Below are 17726 nucleotides of genomic sequence, written 5' to 3'. Positions count from 1 at the left end.
CGTTTCTGGATTGGACTTTGCTCATCACCACGAAATAAATCAAAATATGGCACTTGCAACACAGAGTACCTGTGAGCTAATGCCCAGTAAGAAGAGCCGTGTAGGACACAACCCTCCAACCCATACTAAAACAACATATAACAAATATATTATATTCATAGCAATACTAAACATACACAATCTATCCATAAAACAAGATGTAACTACAACATAACATATTCACAATCAAAATAAATCATATAAAAAATATAACTAGAATAACATATCATACCATACTGGAATCACTCCAGCTGTAGACCAATAATATTCTGGTCAAGTGTGCAACTAAGCACGAAAACGTAAGCATGCATTTTAACATATCATAAGCATGTAATTTATCGTAATGTAAACATGCAAATTACCATATCGTAAGCATGTCACGCAAAACATACAACATACACATACATATCACGAATACACATAACTTGCATAACTTAAAACATAATCATACTTATGACATATACATGTGTAATGACCCAACTACTCTAGACTTTTGGACCACTAACGAAAACTATACATACTAATCCTTAACAAAACTTGCAAGTGAAAATACCATAACTTTATTAAGAAACTTGTAAAAATAAGAGTTAAACTTACATAAAATTTAGGTTAGGATATGGGATCCCATTGTTTTAAAAACAAAACAAAACAAAACATAATTTAAAATAAAAAAAAAGATTACATAACAAGTGCGGAAAAATACATGTAAACCATAAATAAAGACTACATCCTCGAAATCGAACTCTCGACTCCTTGAATCCATTCATCACCGATACACATTCCCCAAGCATCCACGAACCTTACCCGCCACTATAGCTATTTTCCTGCACATATAAACAAAAAAGAATGAGCCTAATGCCCAGGAAGGAAAATCTAACACATAGTTCACATACAAAAATTTCATAAGAAACATAAAAGACATAACATAACACTTATATCATACACATACTATAATGGCCATTATTACTTGGGGTCCCATAGACTAAACAAGTCATATGCCCATTAGATTAGTGGGGTCCTACTAGCTAAGCAGGTCATATGCCCATAATCCATTTGGGGCTTGTTAGTCATATGGGTCATATGCCCAAGCCTACAAACATACATAACATAACATAACATTTTTCATAACATAAAAACATAAGATAACATATAAAAGCATATAACATATAAATTCTATCCTATTTTCCTTACCAAAAATACCAGGATAAGAGGACAGAGTTGGGACTTTGGAACACTCCTAAGAACCATTTGAAAAAGAGTGAGTATAGTGAAGAAGAGAAATGAAAGGAATGGAAGGACTAAACCATTGAGAAAATACTTACCAAAAACTTATGTGCAAGTTCTTAGATTTCCTAACCAAAATAAGAATAAGGTTAGAAGGCTGGTAGAAGATTATGAGAACTTAAAATAAAATAATACCAATGAACTAAAGTGTGGAAATACCTTGAAGACTTGTAAGACCAATCTAAACCTCGAACCGAAATACTATAAAACCTTACTTCCCCAAGTGTTTGATAAGCTTATGATGATCAAGCTTATGATTCCCAACCCAAGTGTTTACACTCTCACACTCACCTAGCAACTTGCAGCCTCGCAACTTAGAGTAAAAGGTGAATAATGGCTGGGTACTAGGTCCTATTTATAGAGTCTAGGAATGAAAGGATCTTAATTTAACTTGAATAAAAATAATGGCTTTTTAAGTGAAAATAATTTGAATTGTCGTTTAGCAGAGGCTGAAGACTCGTTCAAAAAGATGCTGGACTTATCAAGAGGTTGAAGGGTTGAATGGAAAATGATTTCAAAAACATTCAAAAAATGTTGAAGGAGGCGATATATCGCCCCCTATAGGCGATATATCGCCTGGACCATTATGCCCGAGGCAAACGTGCATCGTTTCGTGTTTTCCGTATCTACGTGCTGCGATATATCGCCCCTATAGCTGCGATAAATTTAATCCTCTAAATACTTAATCTTTAATCACCCATACATAACATGTGCTTAAAATCCTATTGGTTCTTATCTAAACCTTATAGTATAATAAATATTATCCTCAATATCAGCCATATTAATCAAACCTTAGGTTAACATCAATATTCTTAAACTATAGGTTAAACTTAGAAAATCTATAGTTATAAAGATAATACTATAATTACTATAATACTACTATCTAACTTAGCTAAGTAAAGTTCTTGGACTCTACAGCATGAGACTGTTCTTAAGTACGTCGAGCGTACACCCTGCGTGCAGGTGTCCACTCTTCTTACCTCAATTCCAAGCAGGATCAATAATTCCATTCCCTTCAAGTTCCCTTACCGAGCTCTAATCACAACATAGAATGCCAAAATCTTAATTTTCATATCAAACCAAAACTCTGTTATAAATGCACCCATGCCTTTCTTAATGTTGATTCATACTCAAAATGTCCTCACAAAAATCCCAAAACCATTCTACATAGATCCCCTAATCGGAGACACAAAAATCAAAACCAAAACATAAAGCTAACCAAACTTCCTTTTTTGGGTGAGTAGCGCGGTCGCGCTAGGCTTAGGCGCTTTCGCGCTCACAGAAAGTTTCGACTTTCTGGCATTCCAGATTGTTTCCTCATTCACTGGCTCCCTGTAGTATACATACATACTTTTTGGAAACTTACTTAGCTCGCCATGCGTGCCAAAAAGTCATAGTGCCTTAGAGTCTTTTCTTATGTTAATTTATCAGTGGGATGTATTTCTTTATTTTAAGACTGCACTGAATTCTCTTTTGGTTTTAAAACATTGGATCCAAACTCTGCATTTATTTTCAATAAAGACCCATTGTATTTTTCAGTCAAATTATGTAATTTTTTAAAGTTATTATTAAAATTAGTATTTTAATAAATATGGACAATTAGGGGCGTTATAAATGGTATAAGAGACAAATGTTGTATTGTCATCAAGATCTCATGATATACATATGAAGACTGGAAAGGACTCGACCTATCGCACTATAAGTTTTAATTCTTAAGTTAGCTGTTGTAACGCCCTAAACTTCAGGGACCGTTATAGTGTGCATTTTAAATAGTGCTAAGCTAATCGAGTCATTTGACCATAATCGTGTGACTAAGTATGATTAGCGGTTTAGGGTTAAAAGCTTCGGTTAAGATGTAATGTTTCACTAAAATGTTTACTGTATACATTGGGATCCCAAAAATATAATTTAAAGGTTAATTACAACAAAATATTTACAACTAGCAGACCTAAGCGGCAAAATAGGGTTTAACCCTAGTTCCTCTTTAAACCCTCGGCCGTGGCGGTCGAGTAGCCGCATATGTACACATCGCCACCTAATGTAACGCCCTACTTCCTTAGAGCCGTTACTAAGTGAGTTTAAAATCGTGCTTTCAACTCTCTAATCGAGGTTTTAAGTCAAACTGTGTAACTAAGCCATAATTAAAAGAAAAACATTAGAGTTAGTAGTTTTTCATAGCAAATCATAAAAGTTTACACTTGGGATCCCAAAATATAGTTCAGAAAATATTTACAACACAAAACTGTTATGAGTCGACTAAACGACAAAATCTAAGTTCATTTACAAGCATCACCCAAAATCCCCTGGCTATGGCAGCCAGGCTGGCCAAACCTGTACACGCCGCCTCACGCCTGCTGTACTCATGGTTGGTTGATCTTCTCTTTACCCTTACCTGCACCACAGAACATCTGTGAGCCGAAGCCCAGCAAGAAAACCCATAACAGATAACATATGCAATACACAAGTCAAGCATATAAACTGGCCATTAATGGCTAAACACATACGGCCTAGCCGTCCCAGGCGTTTACCAAGCCCTGGGTTCGCGGACCACGCCGTGAGGATATCCCAGGTATCCTTTTAGGGACTCGCCCTGGCAACTCGCACCCCACGTGCTCAACGCTGCTTCCGGCCCCTTGCCGTTCTCGGCCTTGCACTCAACGTGCTTGACGCCGTTCCCGGCCCCAGGTCATTCTCGGTCTACACCGTTCCTGGCTCATGCCGATCACTCACATAATATCAAACATGATATATCAATAAGTACAGAATTCAAGCATAAATAGATAAAGAGCTACACTATGCAGTTCTAGCATATAGGGCTCGGCCCTGCATATCATTTCTATTCAACACATTGGGCTCAGCCCTGCACACAGGCTCTATGGAAACAGGGGTTTTCTTACCTGAGTTCCGAGCTTCCTGAGCACCGATGCCCCAAGCACAGTCCTCTAACGTGAGCCTCGTCGAAACCCTAGTCACAATACATTAACAATATCCGTCCATCAAGTTCCAAACCAATAAATAACTTCGAGCCATAACCCTAACCTCCGGGACCTTGAATTCTATCAATCTGGGTGATAAAATCCATCCCGAGCCTTACCCCTTAGGTTCCCAAGCCTAAAAACCCCAAACTAGCACTAAGGGCCGCGACCCCACCCACTAGAGCTGCGGCTAGCCTCGAAACAGAGGCTAGCTCCCCACTGACCCCCACATGGGCCGCGGCGTGCATGAATCTCTCGGCCTCCCATGGCCGCGCGCGCACGCGGGCCGCGGCGCACCCTTCTTAGGGCCGCGGCGCCCACAACGAACCCAGATTTCCACATCAGTTTTCTATCCTTTCTTCAAGCCAATTCCCACCAAAATCAAGCTAACAATCCTAGATAATAACACCATCATTCCAGCCCAATATCAACACTAAAACCCAACAGAAATCTGCTCCAAAAATACAACTAGAATACCCAAAAATAGCCTTGATTCTACCCACATGCAAAGCTTGGAAACATAGCTGAAACTTGAACATAACTTCCATGAAAAAGCTTACCTCTTGCTGATTTAAACCTCTGAAGTTGAACCTTAATCCTCAAGCCTTAAGCTCCTAAGTTATCACAGCTAAATTCCTTGCTTATGCTAGCTTGCACCAAGAATTCCCTTTGAAAACCTTAGAGAGTGAAGGAGAGAAAGAGGTAGAAGCTAACTTCAATTGGGAAGAATAAGTTAAGGTTGGTTCCTTAAGTTTCTAAACCATTCCTCTATTTTGTTTTATTCAGCTTAAATCTATATGGTTACCTCAAGGCTCGGGGTACCAAAACATCCCCGAGGGTAAAATGGTAAATTCCCCAAATATTCCTGCCTAGACATTCTATCCTCAAATATATCTCCAAATATTTATTTTCATGTCCCAATAACCCCATAACTCATCTGATACCCAAATTACCCCTTGACTCACCCCGAGTCCAAACCTCAACCCCGTTGTGACTCTCCGGCTAACCGCTCCCCAGGACTGTCTCGGATCGTGCTGTACAGACATATCACACATATACAACATATATCTCATTTATCACATTTATGCCCCTAATACTCAAACGGAGCCCACATGCACATTTAACTCAATTAAACATGCATCATAATCATATACACATAAATTCACATATAAGCACATTAACCCACTTATTTCCCTCCAGGCGCACTAATCAAGGCTCCTAAGCCTGATTAGCAAATTCAGGTCGTTACACCTAAGCTCTCAAATTCAAGGATGGTCCAACTTTTTTTTGCCTTTACCTGCACCACATAGCACCCGTGATCCGCAGCTCAGCAAGAAAACTCAATATGCTCATGAATAGTAATAACATGTTACTAAATCATAATGTGCATGCCTAGCAATAATAGCCCTATTCATGCATGCAAATAAGTCCAGATAATGATTGTGGGCTTTGCCCTTTGTATAGATGATTTATAGGCCCTGCCCTTTGTATAGATGACTATTAATTCAATCCTAATCAAATGACTGATTAACACCTTGAGGTTCTGATAACCATGCTGGGGCATATAGCTCTAATCAGATGAGTTATTTAACACTTGAGATTATGATAATCATGCTGGGGTGTGTAGCCCTAATCAGATGAGTGATTTAACACTTTGAGGTTCTGATATGTTGGGAATTGTGCTCTGAAAGCATATGTAGTAGACATTTTTTTATTAAATAAATAAATAAATTGAATTTGGTATGCATATATTTTATGGACTATATTATTCTGTGATAATATTATGTAAATATCAGAAAAATTCCTAAGTTCATATATGTGATCTCAAACACGTATTAGTACGGGAGGATTGTGTTTGAGATAAATGAACTTGAATAGTTCGCAGTAAAATAAAGTTATGGAATCTTTAGATTAATTACTGCAAGTACGATCCACTAGTATTATGAATACATGTGATCTAGATCCGGATCACTAGTGTGGTAGGACACTTTAGTGGATGTACTTTATATATTAGAGAATATATAGAACTGTACCAGATATGTTTATTAATACTTAGTTAAATACTGTTTCGAAGTATTAATTAAATATATCAACTGATGATCATATACAAATAGATCTTAATCCTAAAGTTACTATGAACTCCTGTTTATGTTATATGAGTTCTTTGATTCACTAGTTAGGGTCTGCCAGAATGATCAGGCTAGAAACTTTTGTTTTGGGAACTCATTAATGTAGATGGCTGAGGACATAGTATACAGATATTGAATCTATGTATTCTCGCAAGAGATTGAATAATGGTTCTCTTAAGAGTTCACTTTTGGGACTGAAATGTTATTGAGCTCAAATTCATAATTTAGTTATGAATTAACCTTTACTAGTAAAGTCAATGGTACTTAAGGAAACAAGAGATAATTAAAAGGGTAAAACGGCAATTTTATTCCCGATTAATTATGAACCATTATTAGATGATCAATTTGCATGCAATGATTATATTAATGGACACTTTATAATTATAAAGTACTCAGTAAATGAAATGTCTATAATTACAGGAATGCAGCCTCATATTTACAGTGGAATAATCATGAGATTAATAAATTAATATTATTTAATTAAAGAGTTTAATTAATAATCTCAAATTTATTGGAGCTTGGAATTATAGGACCATAGGTCCTCACAGCGGCTCTATCAACACTATTCAAGTTAAGAGTTGATATGAAGGGAAAAATAGTTGAAAGACATATTTAAGAAGAAATTTGTTCTTCGAGCCAAATAAGTAATTATATGATAATATTGAATAATTAATTAATTACAAATTAGTTGTAATTAACAAAATTAATTAATATTTAATTATTGTATAATTTTTGAAATTATATTAAATAATTAAATTAATTTCGAAATTTAATTAAATAATTAATTCTAATTTTTGAAATGATAATAAATTAAATATTTATTTTCAAAAATATTGGATTTAATTAATTGGTATAATTAATTAAATATCTTTATTTGAGTGAGAGATAATAATCTGATAAGTTCAAATTGAATTTGAATTTAGAAGATTAATATTTATTCAAACAATTAATTATATTTGATAATTAGTTAAAAAAATATTTAATTTAAATTTGAATTCAAATTTGAATTAGTTATCAGGTTGTTAGATTTTTATCTGACAAAGTAGTATGAATAAATAATTAAATAAAAATAGAAAAATCAAATATCCCTAAAAATAGGGGTGGTACATAGGGTTGAGCACAAAATCCGAAAAACCGAAAAAACCGTATACATCGACCTTCCGAACATCGAAAAAATCGAAACTGAACACCAAAAAAACCGCCAACGGCGCAAACCGCTACTGTTCGGTCGGTTTGAAAATTTTGTCTGAACCTACCGACAGAACCGAAACCGACCGAACAATATAATATATAATAATATAATATTATATAATTATTAAATAAAAAAAATATGAAATTATGTTCTATATATTTATGTTTTAAAAATGCACAAAAATGGATTCCAACAATCCAAAATTTTTAGTTTTTTTAATTAAAACTTTAAAAAAAAAATTAAAAATAAATAAGAAATTCGGTTTGGTCGGTTTAACCGACAAAACAGTGGTCCAAAATGGTAGGTTTTTTCTTTTTAACTGGTTTGGTCGGTCGGTTTTTGGATTGCACCAATCCAGACCGAAAACTGAATTCTGGATTTTATGTTATGAAAAAACCGCCAAAACCGACCGATGCTCACCCCTAGTGGTACATATGCACACACAGTCCGCGTGTACTGCTATTTTTTCAGGGATAAGATTTTCAATTTTATTTATTTAATTAATTAATTAATGGATAATTCAAAAAATTAGTTTTTGGATATTTTTATTAATAAAATAATTAATTAATTAAAAATTAAATTGTAAGTTGGTTACAAATTTATTTTTTAAGTTTGAATATTTTCTTTTAAGTATGACTAATCAGAAAATATACAGATAACTCAGACAACGAAGTCTATTCGCTATGTGAAAAATAGAATGATACTTTTCTCTTCCTAAAAAATAAAGAACCAATTCTCAGGCCTATTCTCTTTATCTCATGTGTTGAGTACATCAAGCCGAATCACAAATAAACTATCCTTCATTCTCTAAGTGCCCACACACTTCTTGAGGTGTAGAGAACGTTGTGGAAGTTCTTGGTGTGAGTACCTGGGAGTAGCTTGGACATGAAGACCGTTCTTATTACGAAAAGATAGTAAAGACACTTGATAGGCTTCAAGAGGTATGCTTTCTATTCTTAACTTGCTTATGATTAATGTATGTATATTAATGGATCCGCATATTTAAAGGTAGTTTAAATATGTTACACAATTTGTTGTTGTACACTGGGCCAACCCCACCATCATTTCGCTACGTATTAGGAAACTCATTCCCAACATGATAACCATACTGGGGCGTGTAGCCCTAATCAGATGAGTGATTTAACACTTGAGATTCTAATAATCATACTAGGGCGTGTAGCCCTAATTAGATGAGTGATTTAACACTTGAGATTCTGATAATCATACTGGGGCGTGTAGCCCTAATCAGATGAGTGACTGATGAAAGAGTCACTAACATGGGCTCCGCACCCTTAGCCATGTGATGATGCAGTCACCTGGACCTTCTGGCCCTGGCTCTAAGTGACTAGCCATTAGACTAGACAAGCGCTTTTAGTTTTCATCAAACTTAAGGCCGGTCAAATATTAATGTTCATGATGAGTCATTCAATGCTTATGTCGATCAGATCTAATCTTTTTGGCTTGTGTTGAACACATCAGTGTCGTTCTTGACTCTTAAGCCAATACCATATGGCTCGTGCCGATTTCTGACTCATGGGTCAGTGCCACACACAAGTAAGCAATGCAACCAGGCATATATCATATGTCAAATATCCAAATGTAGGGCATTCAACATGCTTACTTAACAATTAGTAGCATAATTATGATCATGCACAATTACAGAGACTCAAGCTCTGATCAATCTCATATTCAATAGTCATGTCATGCCCTAATCACATGTTTCTCATGCATCACATACTGGGTGCAGTTTTCTTACCTTTGATCCAAGCACAGGTTACCGATAAACGAGCCACAAGCACAATCCTGATTCCAAGCCCCTAGCGATAACCTAGTCGCAACCATAAACGGTGTTTCAATGAGTTCAAGTTCTAAGACCCAATCCCGGAACCAATCCCGCGCTCTCAGGACCTCCAATTCCACCAAACAAGGTGGTGGAATCATCCCCCGAGCCCTCGGGTCAAAACCCCAAAAAGTACCAAAAAACCACATTCTGAAGGCTGTGTAGCGCTACAGTGCTACCTTTGGGCGCTACAGCGCTACAAACAGACCCAAACTCATCCAAACAGGGCACCTAACACTGTAGCGCTACTACCCTAGCGCTACAGCGCCCAACCCAGAATTCTTGGTTCTCAGCTTCGTGTTCTTCGAGCTTCAAAGCTCCAAATTCGACCCCAACCTATCCAAATCTCAAAATTAAAGTTCCCAAACATCCTAATCTCCCAAAATCAATAAAACCCAAGCTTTAATTCATCCAAAAACTCATCAAAACACAAAATCCAATCCAAGCTTAAAAACTTTAAAATCTTAGAATTTAAAACTTGAATTACCTCCAATTATGCCGTTTCTCGCTAAATCCTCTGGCTAATAAGCTTCTAATCTTCCCTAGAATCGTTATGCCTCGATCCTCGCTTGAATCCGAGTCCTAGAACTCAAGTTTCCTTCGAAAATGCGATTGGGTGTCGAAATGGAACTTTGAGGAAGAGAGAACATTCTGAACGTCTTTTATGATTCTAACAGGTTACTTCAAGCTTAAGTAGCCTCAAGCAAATCCTAATGCTCGAGGTCCCGAAAATGCCCCCGGGATAAAATAGTCAAATCTCCCATAATTTTGCCATGATCTTACTAACTCCCAATTTATCATCAGATATTTATTCCCATTACCCAATATCCCGGTAATGTGCTAAGTACCCCTTGACTCACTTCGAGTCAAGTATGAATCCCATTGTGACTTTCCCACTAGCTTACCATCTAGGATCGTCTAGTGCTGAGTAACCCTAGCATAACAAAAAAAAAATGAAGCACCATACACATGCCACATATATGCCAAAGATGCCTGAAATGACCAAAATATGAAAATCACCCAATTAATCAGAAATGGGTTCACATGTATATTTAATACACCTAAACATGCATATAGTCATTTAATAACATAATAAATTAATTATGGCCCTCCCGACCTCCTAATCAAGGCCCTAAGCCTTATTAGGAAATTTGGGTCATTACAACTGTTTTTTTTACGCTTTGCTGCTATATGTAGGGGTGTTCATAAAACCTCCCACACGGCACAAACCGCCCACATCGCATTGCACCACACCACACAAACTGCCCACATCGCACCACACCACACAAACAGCCCACATCGCAATGCAATTAACGGTCTGGAACCATTCGCATTGCAGTTTGCATTTTTGCCAAACTGCATGGTGCAGTGCAGTTTGTGGTTTTAAATTTTATAAATGTGGTTCAAACTGCACCGTTCCGCATCATTATATATATTAACTTTTTAATATATATATTTCAGTTTTATTACATTTAAAGTTAATGCGTAAATATTTATATAGTGTAATATACACAATATTTAGAAAAAATATAATGTTTTATAGGTAGCTAACACATATTCTACTTCAATCTAAAAATATTCCTCCTTAATTAAAATCTTTACTTCTATATTACATTTTTCTTTGTTATTAGTTTGTTGTATTTTTATTGTTTTGCTAAAAGTTTATTAGTTTGTTGTACATTTAATTGTTTTGTTAAACACTCTTTAGTTATGAGATTTATTATGAATCTTTATTAATTATAATGTTTAATTATTAAATTATTTGGTGATAGGTATAAACCGCCCACACCGCATCGGACCACAACACATTTTTGTAGTGTAATTTATGCAGTTTGAGGTTTATGCAGTGCGGGTTGCAGATTGGAAAATTTCTCAAATCGCATATGCGGTGCAGTCCAAAAAATTAGAAAAAAACCGTACCACTCGCACCGCGAACACCCCTAGCTACACGTTAACACAAGTTTAGTGTAACCCCCTGGTTACTCCAAGACAGTTACTGTGAGCTTTGAACTGTGCTTAACTCGCTAATCGAGTTATTTGGTTAAAAACGTGCATCTAGGTGTTATTAACAGGCTAAGGTGAAAAAACTCGATAAAAAAGGAAATGATATATTTTATATAAAGCATAAAACTGTTCATGGGCCCATAAAAGCGTTTACAAGTTATTTACAATCCAAAATGGTCATTGCAGTGTAAAATTACAACCTGCCGACCTAAGCGGCAAAAAAAAAAGGGTTAACCTCTAGTTCCTCCAAGAAACTCCTTGGCCGTGTCACTCAACATGCCTCATGAATAACCTCATGTCACATATGACCTTTTACAGCTTTCTCAAGTTCACATATATCCTCAAGTCAAAAGACAAAAATACCCCTAGGCTTAATTCATTTCCTTAACAGCCACCAAGGGCAAAATCGTCCTTTTCCACCTATCTCGTTAATCATAATTAATGTCCTCCAATTCCCATTATTCCCAACATTCTCAAATACTAATAAATCATATCCCATTACCCTTTAATTCTCGGTAATGCACTAATCATCAAATTACCCCGAGACTCACCCTGAGCCCCGAAATCTACCCCGTTATTACCAAACCACTAACTAGTATTCAAAGATCGTCTCATGCCGAATATCTCAAACAAATCCACATTATAATGTGGCCTTATCAATAATCACCAACATGCATGAAAATATACAATTACGCCCTCAACGGGCCAAATTACCAAAATGACTCTGTCATGAAATGTGGACCCACATGCATGCATTTAACATCATATTATAATATAATTCACATAAACATGCACATAATCATTTAGTGGCATAATAAATCAATTATGGCCCTCCCGACCTTCTAATCCAACCATAAACCTCATTAGGGATTTTGGGGCATTACAACTATCTTCTCCTTACAGAAATTTCATCCTCGAAATTTACCTGAACAACTCGGGATACTGATTCTGAATATCTGACTCCAACTCCCAGGTCGCTTCCTCGACCTTGCTGTTCCTCCATAATACCTTAACCAAAGGTATCATCTTATTTCTGAGGACCTTGTCCTTTTTGTCAAGTATCTGGACTGGTTGTTCATCGTAGGAGAGATCTGCCTCAAGCTCCAGATCTTCGTAACTCAAAACATGAGTCACATTAGATACATACCTCCGAAGAGCTGAAACATGAAATACGTTATGCACTGCCGATAATGCCAGTGGTAAGGCCAACCTGTAAGCCACTTGACCAATCCTCTCCAGGATCTTAAATGGACCTACAAATCTAGGGCTCAGCTTACCCTTATTTTCAAATCTTCTCACCTCTTTCTATGGCGAGACTCTAAGGAAAACGTAGTTTCCCACTTGGAACTCCACGTTCTTGCGCTTGGGATCTGCATAACTTTTTTTTCTACTCTGAGAAGCAAGCATTCGAGCTCTAATCTTCTCAATGGCCTCACTAGTTCTCTGAACTGCTTCAGGACCCAAGTATCTCCTTTCTCCTGTCTCATCCCAATGAATGGGAGATCTGCACTTCCTACCATACAACATCTCATAAGATGCCATCCCAATGGTAGGCTGATAACTGCTGTTGTAGGAATACTCTATCAAAGGTAGATACTTACTCCAGGATCCACTAAAGTCCAGCACACATGCTCGCAGTATATCTTCTAATATCTGGATCGTCCTCTCAGATTGTCCATCTGTCTGAGGATAATAAGCAATACTGAACTTCAACTGTGTTCCCATGGCTTTTTGTAAACTCTCCAGAACTTGGAAGTAAAAGTGGGGTCCCGATCTGACACGATCGACCTCGGTGCTCCATGGAGGCGCACGATCTCTCTCACATAGAGATATGCGTACTGATCAACGGTATATGTGGTCCTCACTGGTAAGAAGTGAGCTATCTTGGTGTAGCGATCCACAATAACCCATATTGAATCATGTTGACCAACAGTCTTGGGTAACCCCACCATGAAATCCATCGTGATGTCCTCCCATTTCCACTCTGGGATATTCAATAACCCTGCTGGCCTCTGATGCTCAACCTTGACCTGTTGACATGTCAAGCACTTAGCCACATATTCTACTACATCCTTCTTCATCCCTGGCCACCAATACAACGATCTCACATCCTGATACATCTTCATGGTGCCTGGATGCAAAGAGTAAGGAGTAGTATATGATTCATCCAGAATCTCTCGTCTCAATGCAGTGTCTAACGGAACACATATCCGATCCTTGTATCTCAGCAAGCCTAAATCAGACACTGTATAATCTCTGGATACTCCAACCAAAACATCTTCTCTGATCTTGATCAGCTGTGGATCACCCGACTGACCCTCCTTGATTCTCTCCAACAGTGTAGACTGTAATGTAATGACCTAACTTATTCTAGACTTTGTACCATTAATAACTACTATACATAGACACTAATCTTTAAGAAAACATACATATGAAATAATCATAACTTCATTAAAACTATAAAACAAAGGTTAAAATACATAAAATTCAGAGTAGGATATGGGATCCCATTGTTTTGAAAATAAAACATAACATAACTTAAATCTTAAATAAATTGGTTACAAAATTAAGTGCGGAAATACATAGAAATCATAATTTAAAATACTTAAACAACTTCATCCTCAAATCGTTCATGCAGTCCACCGATTCCATTCCCACCGAATACACAATCCCAAGCTACCAAAATCTTCCTGCCGCCATAACTATTTTCCTGCACATATAAAACAAAGGAATGAGCCTAATGCCCAGCAAGGAAAATCTACTACAAGCATGAAACATATACATAAACATAAGCTATAAACATATAACATATACTATAACACATGTATCATAATTCTAACCCATGTACATGGTGACTATTGGGGTTTGCTAACTAAGCAACTATAAGCCTCAAACTACAATGAGGTTTACTAGTTAAGCAACTATAAGCCCCAAAAACATAAAAGTGTTGGGGTTTGCTATATAGCAATTATAAGCCCCAAAACATACATATATCATAACACATAAAATCATACTATAGCATAATCCTAACATATTATATAACATAGCACATATCACATAGGAACTATCCTATTTTCCTTACCAAATACCAGGATGTGAGAAAAAGGACTGGATTTTGGAACACTCCTAAAAACCATTAATGAGAAGGGTGAGTATTCTACAAGAAAGAGATGAAAAGGAATGAACTAAACCACCGAGAATGTACTTACCTCAAGTTCAAAGAACTTAGATGCCTAACCACGAATGAAATGTAACGCCCTGGTTACCCCAGAACAGTTACGGTGAACCGAAAATTTGACCCGCTACCCGATTCCTTTGGTTAAAAACGTGTTCTAAGTATGATTAACAGGTTAAGGTGGAAAACTAATAAAAAGGAATTGATATTTTTCATTACAAACTGCTCTGTAGAGCTAATCAAAACATTTACAAGTTGTTCTCAGTACAAAATGGTCATTACTGTTTCAAATTTACAGCCCCGCCAACCTAAGCGGCAAAAATAGGGTTAACCCCCTAGTTCCTCTGAGAACGCCTTGGCTGTGGTGGTCAAGCGGCCGCATATGTACACATCAACACCTAAACATGATATAATATCAACAATGATCGTAATAATCATTTAGGACCAACAATCCAAACAAATAGGTGACAATCGCAAAAGTCACAAAAGTGGGTACAACCCCCTCTAGTCATGTGACGATAGGGTCACTCGGGCTTAACTGATAAGTGAACCTTTCATAAGTTTGAACAGGATAGGTGTATGGTGAGTAGTCACCAACATAACCCTCCTCATGACCATAAAGTCATAACCTTGGAACAACGTTCCCTAGCCATGTGACAAACAGTCACCGGGGCCATATGCCCTGGCTCTGAATAACTGGTCTTAGACCAGACAAGCGCTTATAAGTTCATCGACCTTAGGGTCGGTCCACTGGTAATACCCCATATGAGTCATTCAACGCTGTTATCGATTAGATCTAATGTGACGCCCCACGTCACTATGGCTGCTTTCTGGAATGATGATTGGCCCTACAAACCAACACGAGTCTTTCCAGCGTGCTTTGTCCTCACTCGCACGCTTCCTGGGAAAACTTCCCAGGAGGTCACCCATCCCTAGATTACCCCAGGTCAAGCACGCTTAACTTTGGAGTTCTCAAGTGATGAGCTACCGAAAAGAAGATGCATCTTGTTGATATAGGTAGTACCCATCAATCCATTTAAGCCCTCTTCAACTGTGTAGTCCCATACCTACACAGTCTTAGAATCATCACACTTGACCTTCCCCAGGCGGTGTGGGATTGCACAGCTTACCCGGTCTTTCCCCTTACGGATCACAGGATTCTGACTGTCACATCTAATCTTCATTTGGCCCTGCGTTCAAGACACCCATGCCGTTTCTTACTCTTAGGTCAGTTTCCCTGACTAGTCAGTACATACACAAGTAATCAACATTCACTAGCATTTAATATGCAATCCATGTCCACATTTATCAATCAACATGCCTCATTAGCCAACACGCATGTCATATATACACAGGGTGCAATTTTTTTACCTCCTGTTCGAGCGAGAATTAATAATAAGAACGACCCTTGAGAACGATCAACCTTTTGGTCCTTTAGCGATTACCTGGTCATAACCAATTATGGGATTCCATCAATAAAATGAATAATAAAGGGTTCCCAAACCAAAACCTAGCCTCCGAGACATCAAACACTACTAAACCGGGTAGTAGGATCGACCCCGAGGCCTAAGGCTTGCATCCCCAAGCCAAAAAGCCATTTCTGGCCAAAAATACACCAAGGGCCGCGGCCCGCCCCTCAAACAGAGGCGGCCAACTTCAGCACTCTTCAAGGGCCGCGGCCCTCCCTGGCCATGCCGCGACCCAACCTCCAGTTCAGCCAAAATCCCTGTTTTTCTTCCCTTGCAATTTCTCTTGGAACCAACCTTTCAAACCAAGCTTAAACACCACTCAAACCTCCAATACAACCCCTAAACTTGATCTATAACACTCCCTTAGCAAAACTCAAGTTAAACCCTAACCAAAACTTACATCAACTCCAATAATCCACCACAAAAACATGAGCTGAAACTAAACACCAAAACAGAGTATACCATAAAACTAATGACTGGAAACTTACCTCAAACTCAAGTTGTGATGCTCTTCAATGGTGAAACACTCTCCCAAACTCCCAAGGTCTATTTCTCAAGCTTGAATCCTCAACAAGATCACCAAAAATCACAAAGAAGATGAAGGGGAAGGAAGGTACGGGTAAGCTCCAAACTTGCTCTGTTTTTCTCATCAATTTTACTGCTGAACTCAACTTATATCTATCCTAGGGGTAAAAGACCATTATACCCCTAGGTCAATTATGGGTTTCTAAAGGCTCCCAAGGGTAAATCTGTCCTTTCCAACCTATCTCGTTAATCATAATTAACGCTCTCCAATTCCTGCTATTCTCAATAACCCCAAACACCAATAATTCACAACCCGTTACCCTTTTACTCCCGGCAACGTTCTAATCTTTAAAATCACCCCGAGACTCAACCCGAGCCCCGAACTTAAACCCGTTATGACCAAACCGCTTACTAGTAATCCAGGATCGTCTCATGTCGAATAGCTCGAACAAACCCACATTATAATGTGGTCTCAAAAAATTTCACCGACATGCATACAAATATACAATTATACCCTCAACGGGCCAAATTACCATCACACCCCTGTAATTAAAATATGGATCCACATGCATGCATTTAACATCATATTATAACATAATTCACATATACATGCATAATATCATTTAATGACATAATTAAGCAAGTATGGCCCTCCCGGCCTACTAATCCCGCCATTAAACCACATCGGAGAAATCGGGGCATTACAAAAACAACGAGTTAGGAATTGAGTAGAGAAAAATTATAAAAACTAATGAAACAATACATAAATGAACAAGGAATAGGATTACCTTTGAATGACTATAACTGAACTACACCTCGATATCGGAATACACACTATTATCCTTACTTCCCAAGTGTTTAATAAGCTTAGAATGATAAAGCTTATAACCCCAACCCAAGTGTTTAACACTCTAAAGTAAACCTAGCAGCTTGAAGGCTCTGAACTCAGCTTGATGAATGAAGAAATGGCTGGGTACTAGGTCCTATTTATAGAGTTCAAGAATGAAAAGATCTTCATTTAGCTTGAATAAAAATAATGACTTCTTAATTGAAAATCATTTGAATATTCGTTCAGCAGAGGCTTAAGACTCGGT

The sequence above is a fragment of the Humulus lupulus genome, chromosome 3 (assembly GCF_963169125.1).
Source record: "Humulus lupulus chromosome 3, drHumLupu1.1, whole genome shotgun sequence".
NCBI lineage: Eukaryota > Viridiplantae > Streptophyta > Magnoliopsida > Rosales > Cannabaceae > Humulus > Humulus lupulus.
This window is presented reverse-complemented; position numbering follows the sequence as displayed.